Here is a 14,807-nt window from a genome sequence, read left to right on the forward strand (position 1 = left end):
CAAATCAATCAATCAAAAAAGGAGTCTTAATATTTTTTTTTAAATATTTAAGTACTCTCAGAAGCATGGGCTATCTGACCATTGAAATGTTGTTTGTAAAGCTAAAGGGAATTTTAAAATCAGCATTTTCAACTCATCCTCATGAACACTGTCTCTTTTCCTCATCAACACTGTCTTGGATCAGCTGCCTGGGCTGGAGGAGCAGTGCTGTAGGACTGAACAGGGAGGATGAATTTGATGACCTGCAAGATACTCTGTGTGGGGCAACATTTTGGCCTAGTAGTTAAGATGCCGGTTGGGATATACTCATCCTGTATCTGAATGTCTGGGTTTGACTCTGGGCTCCACTCCCAATTCCTGCTTCCTGCTAATGTGTATGCTGGGAGACAGCCAGTGATGGCTCAAGTAACTGAGTCCCTGCTACCCACGTGGGAGACCCGGATTGAGTTCATGGTTCCCAGCTTTGGTCTGAACCAGTCCAAGCTGTTGCAGGATTTATGGTGTGAACCAATGAATGGGAGATTTCGCTCTCCCTCAATAATAAATGCATACTTTTAAAAAAGATTTATTTGAAATGCATAGTTACAGAGAGAAGGACATATATATATATATATATATAGAGAGAGAGAGAGAGAGAGAGAGCGTGACCAAGCGAGAGAGAGAGAATCTTCCATTTGCTGATCTACTCCCCAAATAGCCACAATGGCTGGAGCTGAGCCAGGCTGAAGCCAGGATCCTGGAACTCAGTCTGGGTCTCCCACATGGCTTGCAGGAGAACAAGCACTCGGGACATCCTCCACTGCTTTCCCAGGCACATTAGCAGTGAGTTGTATTGGAAGTGAAACAACTGGCGCTCATATGGGATGCCAGCGTCACAAATGGCAGCTTTATCCTCTATGACACAACCCAGCTCCAGTGAATACATTTTTTAAAGAAAGACATCTTGTGATGTTGAACTCTTGGTGAGTAAGCATCCTAAAGCAGGAAACATTTTTTTTTCAACTATCAAGAAGCTACACCTGGTGGCCTCTGGCAGTTTTGGAGGGTTTTGCCTGACTCTTTCAAGAGTTGGTACTTTATTTATAGCATTAAAGTCATAAGTGTTCTATGCATGCACAGTAAACCTCGGGTATTAGAAAAATGGAAACAAAAAGAATATGTGTCCAAAGTGACAACTAGAATCATTTTTAAAACACTGCCTGCGAATGGGTCTCGTAGGACATTGTTATTTTTGCCTGTTTTAGGGATACTGTGGAGTCTTCATACATCAGAACATCTCAGACCTCAGGGAACTGAGCTATCTTACCATCCACTAAGCTGTATGAAGCCATGCTAAACCTCTGATTTAAGCAACCTCAAGCCCCCCTTTATCCTTTGTCGCTGCAAATCTATCAAATTAATTCAGATTGGCCTCCTATATACCCACCTCAAATGGAGGCAGCAAATTAAAAAAAGGAGAAAAAAGTTCCCCATCCTCCCCTGACTCCTGGCAAATACACAGATCTTTTATTTAAAAGTCTCTGGGGAAGAGAGAGGAGCCATTTCCTGAAAGTTAAGCACAGCTATGAAAGAGCAGCTGGGGCCATGGACACATGCAATTATGAGACACTGGAGAGGAGCTGCTCCAAAGTAGTTCACAGAATCAGCTCTTTGCTGCAAAGGGGTGTGTGGGCCCAAAGAATTTAAGAAATGATTTGCGAACTAAACATTTTTAGTTTTTAAACTATGTAGGGAACATTTGATCAAAAGATCTGTACACTGATTGAAGGCATATATACAGGCTTGTTACATTCTGAACAGAAACCTTCTTAAAAAAAACCTAAAAACATAATTTCCATTTATATCATAATTTCAGAAACAATTTATCTTCATTTTGATTAACGTTCAATTGATGGAGCTGCCATACATTTAAAAACTCAACTACTTAAAAGCAAAGGAAAATTCAAATTTAAAGTATTTAAAAGTGAACAATATATCTTGATAAACCAATTTTTATGTATACATAAAAATAAAACCTTGTGAGAAAATAGCAAAGTCAAAGACAAACAATATATTGGAAGAAATATCTATAATATGTGAGAAAATGCTAGTCTCTTTAATCTTCCAAAAGCACAATTCAGAAAAAAAAAACAGAGAAATGGAAAAAAAAATGAAAAGGCATATGACAGAAAAAGAAAATATATGTATACTTGAAAAACCTTATCATCTCACAATATTAAAAATATAAATAGAAAGATTTTTCAGGGCAGGTGTTTGGTACAGTGGTGAATCCATTGCTTGGGATGGCTAAATCCCATGTCAGAGTGCCTTGGCTCACGTCCTGGCTCCACTTCTGATTCCAGCTTCCTGCTACTATGTACCCTGGGTGGTAGCAGTGCCACCCACTTGGGGGACGTAGGTTGAGTTTCAGGCTCCTGGTTTATGCCTGACCCAGACCCAACTGTAGTAAGAATCTGAGAAGTAAACCATTGGGTGAAAGATATGTCTTTCTTTGCTTTTCAAATAAAATGGAAAATAAATATTTTTAAAGGAGTTTTTTTCTCATCTATCTGCTTGGCAAAAAAAAAAAAAATTGGTAATGTAGTTTCTGTGAAGGAATTGGAAACAGACTGTGAATTGATGTTACGTACATAAAAGTGGAAACTGTACTGCTAGCAATTAACTCTGCACATAAGCATCAAAAAAGACAACCTTTTTGTCCATCAACAGTGACTGGTTAAATAAGTTGGTAAGGTGGTCTAGGAGAACACTCTACAATTATGAGAAGGCATGACCCGAACCTAGCTGTGCTGAAATGAAAATATCTTGAAGACCAGTTATTAGATGAGAAAAAAAAAGGAGAAGCAAAAGAACTGGGTGTGGCAGGTCTGCTCTCACGTAAGTAAATCTTTAAATAATCTGTACCTTGCTATACACATTGAACATTCCCCTGGATGGAAATAAATGATCTGTGAATAGTGGATTCTCCTGGGAATGGGAAAGTGGGCATACAGGACTCTGAGTCTAATTTTATTGTTTTCCTGAACCATTTGACTTTTCTCATAAATGGGGTGCTGTGAATTATGAACTGTCATATTTTCTTTTGTTAACGTTAAATGTTTTAAAGAAAAATATCTATCTTTTTAACAAAAGTTAGCATGCCATGATGGAGTATTAAGAGGCTTTGGAGTCAGGACGACTGGGTTTGAATCTTGGCTCCTCTTACTTTCTGTGGAGCCGTGAGCAAAGCATTTGCCCTCTCTGCCTTAGTTTCCTCATCTGTAAAATGAGGATGCAAATGTCACTAATGAGTGTTGCTAAATGATTGTGGGAATTCAGGTAAAACTTGTCAAGAAATTAAAAAAGTGCCTGGCACAAAGCAAATACTGCATATCCAAGAACAACTGGGACAGTAGCTTGAGACCAGAAGAGAGTGTTTCAAACAGTACTACATCTTTTACCTTGAGAAGTATCAATACTGGTTAAGTCATACAGTTTTATAATCACTCTTTACAAAAGATGAGTTTCTCTCAAAAATTGTTTAGTGAAGAGCCATGTCTCTGCTTTTTACTGTGTGTATTCATGGTGTGTGTGTGTGTGTGCATACACATATGGTGTTGCAAAGACCCAGGATCCTAAAACAGGTTCCTGATGAATCCTTCAAAAACATCTTCTAGGTTAGAACCATTCCTTCAGAGAGCTGTAGGGAAAATGCGGGTAGGTTTACAGCGCTCAGCCTAGCAGAGGCTGGTGTCAGGGGCCTTGAAGATTGAGAAAAGGAGGGAGGGAGTATGACAGAGGAGGTCCTGGGAGGGTCAAGGCTATGTTCTCCCACTTCACTCCTTCATCCTAGGCTGGTCAGCTACTGTCCTTGCCAGAAGTACAAGCAATCCACCTGCTGACCAAGAAGAGTAAATGAGAAAAATGGGTATTAAGAAATTTCAATAAAGAAGAAAGGGAATGAAAATTTCTGACCAGCCTCATTCTACCTTTTATTAGTGTGTTGCCTTAGACAAGTGTTCTTTAAAGCCTTTCCAAGTTGTAGATTCCTCATTATGTATGTATAAGTGTGTATGTGTGTACAAATACATCAAAAGTTTATGGAAAATGGAATTGAAAAACATTTATTTTGGGTAAAAAATTTTTTGAAATCATATATACAGAGTCTTCTAAAGTTCTTGGAAAAATAAGTATTTAAAAAATATGCATGAGTTTCAAAAATTGTTTGAAAAGGTTGATTTATTACATAGTTAACAAAAATGTATTGAGTACCTGCCAAATGTCAGGCTCTAGGTATGAGGACGATGATTTTTATCTTGTAAGACTGTTGTGAAGATGAAATGAATTAATGCCTAGGAAGTGCTGATGTTCTCATAAAGCTTGTAATTATTATTATTATTTTTTTTTTGGACAGGCAGAGTGGACAGTGAGAGAGAGAGACAGAGAGAAAGGTCTTCCTTTTGCCATTGGTTCACCCTCCAATGGCCGCCGCGGCCAGTGTACCACACTGATCTGATGGCAGGAGCCAGGTGCTTCTCCTAGTCTCCCATGCGGGTGCAGGGCCCAAGCACGTGGGCCATCCTCCACTGCACTCCCTGGCCACAGCAGAGAGCTGGCCTGGAAGAGGGGCAACCGGGACAGAATCCGGTGCCCTGACCGGGACTAGAACCTGGTGTGCCGGCGCAGCAAGGCGGAGGATTAGCCTAGTGAGCCGCGGCGCTGGCCGTAATTATTATTACCAATATAATGAGTCCTAAACCTTACTATGCAAGAAGATCACCTGGGTAATTTAATGACAGTGCAGATTTATGGGCAATACTGATAAAAATGGAGATTTTTTTAGAGATGCCACCAACACCCACACATCAGCGCAGGGCTGGAACTTCTGTCTGTGACTCTAAGTTCAGAGTATCAGGGAGAACTGATGAGTGGAAATATTTGGAACTACCTTGTTTCCCACTCTTCTCAGTGAGCGGGTGCAGTCTGCTTGCAATGCTAGGCCCTGAAAGGAACAAAAGCACCCACTTGCTGGAAAAGAAATGACAGAACTTACAACTCGTTTCAGGGCCCTGAAACCACAGGGTTCTTATGACACCTCTGCAGGTCAGTGGGGTCTTTCTGAATTAACTCTGCATGCTAACAGCCTTTTGGTTTGGGCAAATTCTCAAGACAGGGTGGCTGGATCATAGGATGGGTCTATATTCAGATTTCTGCGTTGTCTCCATATTGTCTTCCTCAGTGTCTGTACCAGTTTACATTACCTTAATGTAAAGATACATTAAGGTATCTTTTTCCCCACATCCTCACTAGCATTCATTGTTTGTTGATTTCTGTATGAAAGCCATTCTATCTGGAGTGAGGTGAACCTCACTGTAGTTTTGATTTGCATTTCCCTGAATGCTAGTTTTCCCGAGCATTTTCTCAAGCATTTGTTGGCCATTTGAGTTTCTTCTCTTGAAAAATGCCTGTTACAGTCCTTTGCCCATTTCTTCACTGCATTGTTTGTTTTGTTGTTGTAGAGTTTCTTGAACTCTTTATAGATTCTGGATATTAACCTTTTTTTTAAAAAAAGAGCTAGCAGCCTTGACTGCTTCCCCTAAACCTCGTCTCTACCATGACCACCACCTGTGCACACGGCAGTCTGCTCCAGTCTCACAGGTTCCTTCCGTTTACCCTCAGCAGTAGCCCTGGGAGTGTCACTGTCCACAACCCACAGGGAAGTCAGATCTCACCCTTGGCTCACTCCCATGGTTCCCTCAGCAGCACTGACCTACACTTCACGCCATTTCAAACACAGCAGAGCTACCTCACTAGACTCAGCCATGCTCTTCTTCTAATATCTTGACATCCATCTTGATTCATTCTTTATCTCCTCTTTTTCTTGTTTGCATGTTCAATCTCCATACAGATGTTTGTCATTACTTTTTATGAAATAACATAGCTTAGTAGCCTCAGGTACTAGCTCTGTGACGTTGGGAAGGGTTCTTAACCTGTTGTGCACTATTTTCTTCTATGAAAAGCAATAATAATAGTGTCTGTATCATAGATTTGTCATAAGGATAATGTAATTTTATATATGTAAAACATGTCAAAAATATAGTTCCTGGTGTGCCATAAGCACTTTAAAATATTATTTCACTTTTCTGCTCACGGTGACCTTCTCTGGACTACATCTAGGTCTCAGCATGTGTGAGGCCAAAGTCACGCAGAGGACATGAAGCAGGGACCAGGGATGAGGGCAGCCCTTGTGCATGGAGCATGAGTGGCAAAAGGGGAGTGAAAAGATGAAATGGTGAAAATAAGCAAACAGAAGGTGGCTCTGCTCGAGAATGATAAGGATTCTTTGTCCTCTTTTTTGATTACAATCAATGAGTAAATCCCCAGCCCTAACACTGATCTCACAGGAAAGGCTAGAGCACAGTGAGCAATGCAGAGCAAAGTACCAAACTCCTCACAAGACCTAGAGGTCTACAAGTAATGCACGGTGGGCACCAACAACTTGACAAGGGTGAGATTCCATTCGTCCATATTTGTTTGGCCCACAGCTCTATGCATACTTGGAAATATCAGGTTGAGACCCTGATCCTGCCTTCAGAAAGAGGCAAGCATCTTAGGAGGAACAAGCATTATGAAGTTGCTAAAAGAGGTCAACTTCCTGCTAAAGGGGGAACTTCCTGCTGGCAACATTACGACCTCACGGAGAAGGCACACGGAACTAGCTAGCATTCAACACCACTAGTGGCTATTTCAGAATGTGGCAGCCAGAGCTGTGCAGACAGGCATCAGGGTGAAGGAATGGCATAGGGAGATAGTAACATTGTAAAAGCGGAGGCAAGAGCAGAGAATGGAGCAGGAAATGTAACTCCGAGGCAGGTGAGTTTAGTATCCTTCTAAGATGCCGGCCTCAATGTGTGTGAAAGGCAAAGTCAAGAGTTGCTTGTACTTCACATATAAGTCTTTTCATTTTCTAAAATTCTACATTTTCTTCTCTGAAAAACACATGTAAACATATAACCTTCCTCAGAGGGATTGAGCTCAGTGAAAAGGAAGCGCATGTTTTCCTATGCCAAGGATCCCACAGCCACAGTTCCGCACGAAGTGTTCCAATGACAGCCCCAATGGTCTACTGATGCTGCTCTGGAGCCATGTCCATCTATCAGCTGGAACAGCGGATGAGAGAAATGGAGACAAGCAGGCACTGGCCGCAGGTCACACAGTCCTGGGTGGAAATCAAGTATGTTATTCTTCTACAGCACAGTGGTTTCATTATTTTCTGTGCTACCCAGAAAGCTATTTTCTCAATTTCATTTTTTAAGTATGAGTCTCAGCTCTACAGAATTGGATTAATTATTATCCTTTGTTGTTAGCACTCTCTCACCAAGACTATCTTCATTTACCAACAGGTTTGTTAGTTTATGTATTTATGTGTTATGCTCACTGTTATAGTACATGGAGAAATAAACACTCATCACCAAAACTAGAAGATGACCGTGTCAACACCCACCCATGTCATCCTCCCCAATCCTGTCCTCTGTTCACCATTTCCTTTTGCCAAGAATTATCACCTCTACATGTGTTGTTCTTTGTTTTACTTATTTTTAACACTATTTAAATACACAGATTTTCATGACATATATCATCTTTAGGAAACATTTTCATTCAATATTATTGTGCTAAAATTCTTCATGTAGTCATAGCACATTTGACTGTCTGATAATATTCCAGTATACCATAATTTATTTCATTTTTTGAAGGGAAAATAAGTTGGATTTATTATAATTACTGAACTAGCTAGATTTTCCATTTTGATAAACATTCATTTGTATTTCCAGAGACACAAGTCTCCTTACCCCCAAAAAAACTCAACAGAGTAAAATTTTTTTTTTTTTTTGACAGAGTGGACAGTGAGAGAGAGAGAGACAGAGACAGAGAGAAAGGTCTTCCTTTGCCATTGGTTCACCCTCCAATAGTCACCGCGGCCGGCGCGCTACAGCCGGCGCACTGCGCTGATCCGATGGCAGGAGCCAGGAGCCAGGTGCTTTTCCTGGTCTCCCATGGGGTGCAGGGCCCAAGCACCTGGGCCATCCTCCACTGCACTCCCTGGCCACAGCAGAGAGCTGGCCTGGAAGAGGGGCAACCGGGACAGAATCCGGCGCCGTGACCGGGACTAGAACCCGGTGTGCCGGCGCCGCAAGGCGGAGGATTAGCCTGTTGAGCCACGGCGCCGGCCAGTAAATTCATTTTTAGTAACATATTCGATAAGAAAAAAAGGGGCTGCTCCATAGATCATCTGTGTTTGTTTTCATTGTGGAGAATCAAGATATAATAATAAAGTTAGAATCTTGGCTTTATCCTTCAGTACTTCTGACTCTGAGTATCCAAAAGATCAGGTGCTACCTTATGTTCTGTTGGGCTTGACTTGGCTTACTCCTTGACCTTGCCCCTTAGCATTGGCACAAAACCAGTACATGAGAAGCTGGTCATACAGCCTCATGAGGGGAGACAATCCTTGTCCCAGGGTGGGAGACAATCCTTGTCCCAGGGCGGCGAGGAAGACATACAGGTGGAGGCTTCTTTGAGAGTATGAGCTGGTGTTTAATACAGCCCAGAATTTGTTCCTATTCCCAAGACCAAACGTTGAGTTTGAGATGCCAATGAGAGAAGTCTATTAATTTAAACCAGGCCCGGCTGTTTCTGAGAAGGGGAGAGAACCATCTAAAAGTAACTCTAGGACGAAGTAACTGCCCAGTGTTAGCAATACTAAAGCTGAAGTAAGCCTTGCTGTCTTTGGCTGTCATTTAAGTACATGTTAAAGCCTAGGATTTGTCACTTCATGAAGTTAAATAATTTCATTTGTGGAGCAGATCAGACAGGTCTAGGATAAATGTTAAACCACCCTCTGCCCCTATCTTCAATTATCTTCTCATTCATTTAAGTCATTGTTTCATAAAGTGTGGTCCCAAACTAGCAACGGCAGCAGCACCTGGAAGCACATTCCTGCCTCACTTCCTGAGCCAGGAACTTAGAGGCAGGCAGGACCCAGGAACGCGAGTTTTCATAAGACCTCCACGTAGAGAGACATCAAAGTTTGATAACTATTGCACCAAGACACAGCTATGCCTGTGACCCCTCATTTGGTGGTTTTTACAGGATGTTTCTGAGAAAGTGAGACCAACAGGCATGATTTGAAATATAGATGCACATTTTGGAAATCATTTTTACACATTGCACATCTAAAATGAGTCAACTGCTTAATTTACTTGGCATAATATTGAGTGGTACTAACCATGCTTCATGTAATGGATAATATGTATTTAGCAGCGGGTAGGAACAGATTCTACGATCAGTGAGTTCAAGGTTCAAATATCTGTTCTTTAATGGCATCTGTTCTTTAATGTTCATTTAATGGCAGCGTGACTTCAGACAATCGCTCAACCTTGCTATGCCTCTGTTCTCTCACTCTGAAAAGGGGAAAGAGTACCTACAGCACGGGGTTGTTGTGAGAATTAAATGTTATAATTTGTGCTACTAAACATGTTCAATACTCATCATCATTACTTCAGTCTGTTTATCCGTGTGCTTGATAAGTGTGTGGTTACATATTGTTTCTTTAGGAATGTTTACAAATGGGCACAACAGACTTTTTATTTTTTAAAAACTGGTATATCTTAAATAAGGAAACATAGTGTTCATTAAATGAGAAGTGCTAATGTAAGTGATAAGTCTGCTACAGATGACCTGGCTTCTGAGAAAGGGCTAGAAATGGCTTGTTATGTACCTATACCACTCACAGTGTTTCACATGCATCCTTACTTAATCCTCCAATCAAACCTATGAAATAAGCACAATTGTTATCCCCAGTTTACAGGTGAGTAAAGGAGAGAGTGGATGCCTAGCTGGAGGTCCAACAGCTCTGGTGAAGTGGAGATCATAACAATAATAAATGTATCTCAATATGCCTTAAACACTAAGAGAGCAAAACTGCATGGAATTTCAAGAGTTGTGGAAATGTTGGTTTCTCCTTAAATGTTTGCTTGCTTGTTCTTGCAAAATGCACGCACAGATAGTCTGTAGCAGGGGTCTTAACAAGATTATCAGCACTCTGCTCAGCCACACAGACCACAATAGCAAGCAGACTGCTCTTTTTAGCACAGCAAACTATGGGGCTGATCTATTTATCTACTTTCAACAAAGACATTATGTTTCGGTCTTCATTCCCAAGCAAAAGTTAATCTAGAGTAAATATGTATAAAAGAAGTATTGCCATTTCAGAACTTCAAACAGGGGTTCCTCAGGTGTGGCCTGAGGATCATGTTCATCATGACCATCTGGACTAGCTGCTAAAAAACACAGATTCTTGACTCACACTCCAGATCCACTGACTGGAATTTCTTCAAGCCAGTCATACAATACCCATTTTCACCATCTGTTCAGGTAATCTTCTATGCATAGGCAAGTCCAAGAACCACTACAATCAATGGTTTTGGTTTTTAACATGTAACTGCAAATCGCAGGTAGCTGATCAAAGCCGTCTGTTCAGTAACTCTGTGATCCAGCTGCTTTTTCCCACTCCAAGTGCTCCACCTGAGCTGTCATCATTTCTCACTCAAAATCACTGCAGCAGCCTTGCACTGGGCCCAACAGCACTGCATGGGCCACAGGCCACACTGCTCCCAATCGTAAATCTCATTAGGCAATTCTCTTGCAGAAGCCACGGCTCCCCTGTCCTGAAGACAAAGTCCAAATGCCTTAGCATGATTTAGAAATGCTTCATAATCTCCCAGTTTATCCCTACCGCACCCCCCAGCCAGCAGAACCACTCACTAGTTCCTGAAGGTGCACACTACTTCTAGACTCCAAGTTTTCACACATGCTGTCCCCTCTTCTTGGGTTATTTCCCTGTCCCCGTGGGCCTGGCTAACAAACACCTGTTTACTCTTGACCTTCCCTTTCTTCAGGCAGGAAGTCAGGTGTCCCTCCTCTATGCTCTCACCCCACCCAGAATTTAACAAGCATGTATCATATTGCACTGCAATTACCCCTTGCTTTTAACGCATTTGCTAGTAAGCAGCCAGTTCCTTGAGGGCTTGTTCATCATTATATCTAGTGTCTAGAGCAGGGTTTAGCACACAGTAGGTGCTGTTACTTTGAAAGATGTCACAGTTGTAAAAGTTCATCCATTCTAGATTGAGTTAACTTCTTCTTTCTCCTACTTTCATGGGTTGACAGATCAGTGTTATTTATAATAAATCAGGACAAAAATATTCTCTCCATTTCTACCTCCACCCAATATGCCAGAACTCTTAAAACTCAAGTTTTCTTACCCTTATACTAGCATGCAAGAACTATTCAGACTGAAAAGCCTTCTGTCTTCCTTATCACTACATTCCCAGGGCCAAGCACAGTGGACTCAGAGTATTTCCTGAATGAGGGGAGAAAGGTCCTGAAAGAACTTACAGATGTGACTGTGGAAAACTGTCACTAATTTTTGAGAAATCTCAAAAGGAAGGGTTGTAGATAGCTCTGAAACCACAAACACCTAAGTTTGATGTTACTCTCCAGTGACACTGTACAAAAGGACCCTCAGTGTGGCAAGAGCGAGCCAGTAAGAGTTCACTGAGGACCAGATAGGAAAAACAATTCTCACTTCCTTTTCTGAAAGAGGTATAATCACCACATAAACTACATATCTGGGATTCAGTAGGCATTCAGTACAAACATTAGGATATTCTTATGAACAAGGCTGACATGTGTGCACTGGCTGATAGCACAGCTCAGTACCCAAAGGGTATTGACTAATGGACTGCTTGTCAGCCTCCAGGGAAATCCCCAGTAACCTGTCACCTGGCTCTGCCCTTACTCTTATCCTATTTAACATGCTTATTAATGACATAAATGCAAACATGGAAGGCACAGTGCCGATGGCAGAATACACATCACACAAACCCTAAAGAGATAACAAATACAATGAATGACAGAGTCAAATACTAATGCCATCAGCCACTGTATATTCAAAGCCTCTTCTGTCAAGACGTTCACATGTGCCATATCCTTTCATCTTTCCTCCCAAAGACACACAGGGTAAAAAGGAGGAAACCAAGGTGCTCAGAGGTAGACAGACTCAACCCTAAGTCACAGGGCTAGTAAATAGCTAACTTGGCTGACCCCAAAGTTGGCTATCTTTTCTGCCCTCTCTGCTTGGTACCTCATGAGCAGAATTCATGAGAATCCAGGAACTGGAAACCAAGACAATGACATTCAGTTTAGTCCATTTCAAAAATAATATGTGCTGAACTTTGCATGGGGGTAGGGTTTGAAGAGACAGAGAAACACTTGGAGCTGAACTACATGAACAAGTAGGATATGAGAAAGGTAATACAGAGAGAGGGCTCTCAGGGAATACAAAAGAGGGAGAAATGTTCTCAACTGGGATGGGGGAACCCGTTATAAAAGAGATCACCTGAGATTGGCTAAAGCACAAAGCACTGAAACATGTGGTTGGGTGTGGAAGGGAGCCGGCTTTAGGTGAAAGGGACAGTGCAAATTACAACAGAGGAAAGAAATCACAAGACATGTACAAAATGTATTGTGTTCCTCATTTGGCTGGAGTATAGCAATCGGGTGAGAAAATGCAGGCAAAAAAAAGTGAGTTGTAGACAGTTGGAAAAGGTGAAAGCCAAGCCATGCTTTGAGCAAGAGGCAGCCATGACTTATAGAAGGCAAGAGGGAGTCATGGTAAGTTTCAAATGAAGTGGTAACAGAACGATGCTTTTCCAAGCTATTGTGACAGCAAAATCTGAAGGAGAGACTGGAGGTTGCATGATAATTCAGGTGTTATTACAGTCAAATGGGTCATATGGAGAGGGGGAAAGAGTCCCTTGCTGCAGATTCCCTTCCCACATAGCTCTTAGGTTCATAAAATTCAACTGCATAGGTTTAAAATCACTTAAAACTCCAAACGAACAGAAGATTTAAAACAGTTAAAGTATAAAGTAAGTTAAACATTAAGAAACACCTTTATCTTATGCTACATGTTTGACTGCAGGGTGACTCACGTAAAAGAACAATTGCATGGAGACAGGTGTGTTTTCTATACAACAAAAAGTGGAAAAACAAACACAGCAGGACTTATTTTAATCAAATGAAAGGAAAAAAGTCTCTCATATTGCATAAAGAATTTGGGAAAAATTGAATATTATGATAGAATGGTCTGAGATGTTGCTCCAACATTATTGCTAGATTTACCCCTTGTGTATCTTTTAATGAGCTTTTCTGTTTTGTTTTGTTTTTTTTTTTTTTGGCAAGAACAAATGCCAATAAAATTAAAACATAATCTGGGTAAATTCTGGCAATTTCTGGCACATGCACAGAGCATGACAAGTAAAGCAAATGCAAAAATGGAAGACCTAGTGGGGTTTGTTTTCATTCTGACATGTGTTCAAGGAATAAAGTGAGAAGGAGAGAGACAGGATAATGACGTCACAGGGAAGTGTTTCCAGAAGGCATGAACACACAGCAGGGAGATTCCTGGATTGGGGGATGGGCTCAGAGGAAAGCAGGTGCTAGGCAGGTGGAGCCACTCCCACACTCCCGCACTGCCAGCCCGGAACACCTATTGAAGTTCCCAGAGCCCAGTGTCTGCCTAGGGAGAGGACAAGCACCTAGGGCACCGTGTGCTCCCACTTTGGATCCAGGAAGGGAGGCAAGGAGTTCCAGCCTCAGCAGCAAGTCCCTGCATTGCACCCCACACCATTACCAAATGAAAATTATTAGAACTCTCAAACTTCTGAGCAAAATGTGTTTTAACACCCTCCCCTCCAGTCCCCCCAAGAATGCCTCCTACCAATAATCCCACTGTGGGTTACAGCACTCTCAAAAGTGAAATTGTGAAGCACACTCACGATTAGCTCGGGCTCTGCACACAAACCATGCTCTGCATTTCCATGGACTCCCTTTCCGGAGCCTTCCCCAGGATCTCAGTCCTCAGTGAAGTCTGGCACTGAGCACATGTTCCCAGGCCAACCCTCTGCTTGCTCAACTACTCTGCCCCGCCCCTCTCCACAAGTTAACTTTTAAATTCAAGTGGACTCAATGTTCTCTGCTTTCTCCACCCCTACCCTCCCCGCCCTACAATGTTCTATGAAAAACCAAAACGGAATGGAAAAGCAAAGCAGAGCGCTGCAACCAAATTAAGGCCACTTTCCATAGGACCTCCGGAGAGGGTGTGCATTGCAGAAAAAGGCAAAGACACTTTGCACAGGCTAGTTTGAAAATACCCTCAAACAACTAAATACTATCCTCTTAATTTCAGTACCCTACACTTACAAGTACCCTATATGAGACAAAACTAACAAAGCTCAAATGGAACAAGACTACAGAAGTTGAATTTCAACACGACCTTGGCAAACAGAACCACAGAAAAGTCTTTCAGGCTCTGTTGTGTCTACTCATTCTCCAATGTCTCAAGGAGCTGCCGAGGACCAGGCACTGTGCTAATTAAGGGGAACACATTGGAAAAGAAAACACAGCTCCAAGACCTTACTTTCCCCCTTGATAAAAGTATTTTTAAAGTGAAAGCACGGGATAAAACACATAATTCAATACAGAAGTGACCCCTAAGGGAGGGAGCTTAGTGGTGGCAATTCTTAGAGTGGAAGGTTGCATCACAAGCCTCTGCTTCATTATCATGTCATCCAAAGAAAGAGAAAAGGCGTGGTGGGGAGGGGAGAGGAAAGGAAAGGAAAATAAAGAAATACAGAGATAGTCACATCCTAGCAAAGGTATAATTATGAAATATAGACTGAGATAATAACAACATAATTCTTCAA

The 14,807-nt window shown here is 41.7% G+C and overlaps 1 protein-coding gene across 14 annotated transcripts in view; it reads right to left on the bottom strand.

Annotated features, from left to right (window-relative positions):
* Positions 1-14,807, bottom strand: part of SYBU (syntabulin) — a 131,648-nt gene that overhangs the window by 19,815 nt on the left and 97,026 nt on the right. The window contains exon 1 of one of the 14 annotated variants that reach the window (XM_051843985.2): positions 13,881-14,024. The exons of the other annotated variants lie outside the window; for them this stretch is intronic. The gene's annotated coding sequence lies outside the window, so the exon portion shown is untranslated. Of the gene's footprint in view, positions 1-13,880; positions 14,025-14,807 lie in introns of those variants that run through there. 14 annotated transcript variants of the gene reach the window in all.

This window comes from Oryctolagus cuniculus, chromosome 6, assembly GCF_964237555.1.
Source record: "Oryctolagus cuniculus chromosome 6, mOryCun1.1, whole genome shotgun sequence".
In the NCBI taxonomy this organism is placed as follows: Eukaryota; Metazoa; Chordata; class Mammalia; order Lagomorpha; family Leporidae; genus Oryctolagus; species Oryctolagus cuniculus.